The sequence below is a fragment of the Rhopalosiphum maidis genome, chromosome 2 (assembly GCF_003676215.2).
Source record: "Rhopalosiphum maidis isolate BTI-1 chromosome 2, ASM367621v3, whole genome shotgun sequence".
Lineage (NCBI taxonomy): Eukaryota > Metazoa > Arthropoda > Insecta > Hemiptera > Aphididae > Rhopalosiphum > Rhopalosiphum maidis.
Window position 1 is genome coordinate 45868996 of NC_040878.1, and position 4164 is coordinate 45873159.

Here is a 4164-nt window from a genome sequence, read left to right on the forward strand (position 1 = left end):
AATAAATATTAACGTATGTACATAACTCAAACGTATGAGTATATTGTCATGATTAAAAGGAGTTGGAACTTTGGAAGACATATAAACCGTAACTATATGAAGTTAAATATGTAGTAATCATAAGTCATAATGACATCTCATGACCGTGAGATTTAATACATATTATTATTTTAAATTATTTGGTTATATTTTATAAACTAACATTGTAATAAACAAAAAATTAAAACGGTTATGAAGTAAAAATAGATACATAATTCAATATAGCATATTATATCATAATTAATCATTATTTTTGAAATTTATAGATTTAAAATACATTTAAAAAATCTATTTTTACATAATATAAAACAAAACTTTAATTGGTTTATTAATCAATATTTTGTAAGATAATTTTCCCTTAAAACCTATTTAAAAAAAAAGGGGATATTACTGTAGTCTATTGAATAGTACCTGTATAGGTTTAGTGAAGTAGATATCTCATCATTCTTATCATTATAAGTATTACTGTAAATTGTAATAATGATTAATGTTATATAGTCTAATACTCTAATGGATGTGTTAAATTTAAATTCAATGCATAGAAATAAGCAATAACAATCCATGCGAAAAACAATTATGAACGAGGATGACATTATATCAATTTCGATAATTTCTATAATGAATAATGATATGTTATATTTTATTTATGATAGGTATTACTAATTAATAATTTAGATCTTATTTTTGTCAAAAACATTGCATATGAATTATGATTATAAGTCGATACAAAATAACGGTGAAAAAACTAAAAACCTATACTATAAAGTTTAAGGTATAAATAGCTTCAATGATTTATAAAAAATAATAATAATAAACAAAATAGCTAATAATTTCAAGTCTGTATAATAAATATTTATATTTTTAATTTTGATTGTAATGACTTGAAACTGTTTGATATTTCGTATATTAATGTTTTTATTATTTTTATATACAACGGAATTCGAATATGTATAAAAAAAAAAAATAACGAATACTTACATATTATATTATTGATATGTTTGAACCACTGTAAGCAAAACATATGATGAACTTTGAATTACATTTTGAAGTGTTTTAGCTATAGCCTAAAATACTTAAAGGTTAACATATTGTAAAATATCTAATGTTTATAAATATCACAAAAGTAGGGAAAATATTTCCAGTCTCTACGATTAATCATTTTTGAATTACAACTAAAAATAAAAATGATTGATGTTGCATAATGCGTAAATATTCCAGTTTTTCCACATTTTTTTTTTTTTAGTTTTTTTCCAATTATTTTTAAAAGTAAAAAGAATTTGTAATTTATTTAATGTTCAAATTAGATATAATTTTTCTAGTAGAAATACCATCCTCAATAATGAACATTGAAACATTTTTATTGTTTACACTATAAAAAAACACACATCATTAAGCTTGGTGTCTGAAAATTTATAAGCTCAAAAAATACATGAATATACTTAGATAATATGCATAAAAAACCAAATTGTATTAAATTTTTGAATAAAATATTTTTTTTATTAATTTCTAATATATTAATGCTTTTATTCTCCTCTTTTTGTTTAATTATTTCACTTCCATATCCAAATTATTCAATAATTAAAAAAAAAAAATATATATATATATAGATTGTAATTGATGCCAAGAATCGTAGAGCTGTATGTCGTATAGAAAGTACACAATGTTGGAATTTTATTTTTAAATCGCATTTTTTTAGAATATTTAAAAAAAAAATCAATATAAAAATACATGACGTGTAAATGTACTCTAATAAGCAAACTCTTTAAAATAAATATTAAATTCTTTATATTCTAAATCTGTTTTTTTTTTTACTCTGCTTTAGGGCTAATTTAGTTATCTAAAATAAATATTCAAATGATAGAAATCTCTAACTCTATTCACAAAATTTTGAAGAACTATTACCTACATTTATTATTCCGTTCAGAAACAAAAACGTAAGGTTTACTTTTAAGTTTTGAACGAATTAAAAAATAATATATTGATTTACTATTATACATATGTATATATTTGTCTGTTACATTACTTTTTATAGGAAATAGAAATCTTATAACCATAAACTTTCAAAATTGTTTTTTTGTCCTTTGAAAAACACTGAAATAGATCAAGCTACATATTAAAAAAATAATACATCATACATATTATATATACGCTAAAAATGTCAACAATCATAAAAAGTATTTTTATAGATAGTTTAATAGCTTAACTGCTTAACAGCAAACTATTTAATAATTATTATTTTTTTTATTTTCATAATAGCTTTGGTTAGGTATTAAGACTTGACATTTTGATTCAAGGCCATTCGCATATTTATTTTAATATTCCTACTATATTATAGATTGGATGTTTTTAATAAAGACTTTATAATCGTTAATTATTTTTCGTTTTAAAGAATAGCTATAATATTGTTAAACAATCTTATAAACATGATTATAAATTCCACTCCGATTCATTTTTTAGATTTTTAGAATTAGATTTAGAATTGTGAACATTTCCCCCTCTTCTTATAGCTATAATCGATAATTTATTAATAATTGTGGTGTAGTGATGGCATGCAAGGGTCGATCCGGCCGTCTCACCTTAAATCCTTGAATGCTTAGAGCTTAGGACCAACAATAATTTACCTGCATTGCCATATTAATGCATATAAATGAAAATTATAAAATAGAAATATAAAAGTATCTTAAAATTATTTGAATTATTTATAAAACGTAATAATGTAAATAATAGAACAATAGAATCTCTGATTGAGTAACCTTTTGAAAAACTATACAATTATAAATTATATGTTATATTATTACGTTTTTATCTTTGAATTGTGTATGAATATTAAATACAATAATATTCATTCTTTAACACGATTTTGGAATTTCTACTCATTACTTGACCACACTCAAGACCAGCCTTAGGATTGCAAGGCCTAGAGCGAAAATAATTATGAAACCTATAATAAAAATGTGTAATTACCTACAATATAAGTGTCTTAAAAATACCTATTTATTTTTTTTTTAATATCGTTCATATTAATTTATTCAACATTAACGAAGAAATGCTCATCTCTTGGTAAAAACAGAGAATATAGTGTAAACTGTCTATAAATTACACAACATAAATCATATAGCAACCGATATGAACAATAGTATAAAATACCATACCTGATACTCAAAAAAAAAAAATTGATGTAGTTTATGAAACAAATAAAAAGCTCTATAGGTTTTTTTCAAAGTATTACTACACTCCTTACCTCCTATAGTCTTGTGTTTGTTTGACCATAAACTAAGTATATTACTACTTTATTTCTAATGAATTTTTCGTTATTCTTTATAAAACATAAATTGGTTAAAATGCTATCTATGAAAAATTATAATTTTTTAAACCAATTTTATAGTACTTTATGCATACGTATACGCTTATTACTATCTTATGTTTGTTGAATATTTATTTTATGTCATTATATATACATAAAAATAAATTTTTATTTTTTATTTTGAACACGAGGCCCAGGGGCCAGAGCCCACGAGTGTACCCCCGATATTGGGCCAACTACCTGACTACACTACCACAACGTCCACAACAGCCGATTATTATTTTTTATTTATTACTATTTAATCGTATTTATTTTTTAGTGAATAATAATACATTATACATATTTATTATACAATACTAGTGTTTTTTCATTACTCGTGGATTTATGTCTGTTAAGACGTGTTGCGATAGTTTTGTTGTTAAAAATTGTTATAGCTCCAAATTAACCCTCTTAGGTGTAAAGTTCTGGCGTCGCGTTTATCGGACTGTGCTTTTGTATGATTGATTGCGTGCAATGAAAACAATTTTACAAATATGTACAAGGTATATTGTTGTAGATTTAAAGTGACAGTTAAAATGAATAATTATAACTAATAATGAAATATTAATATTAGATTATATAACGTGATACAAATGAATTAGTTAAGTGCTATAAAGCTATAATATACATTTCCTTTTTTTGACGAGGTGACACGGTCTTATCGGGCATGACCCGGGTGTCGGGTTGGCGACACTGACGCGTCGACGGTTCGTGACGACAATCGCGAGTCTGCGCGTAAGCCCCGCCGCGGCTGCCCGACGCCCTCCATTAGTTGAGTTTGT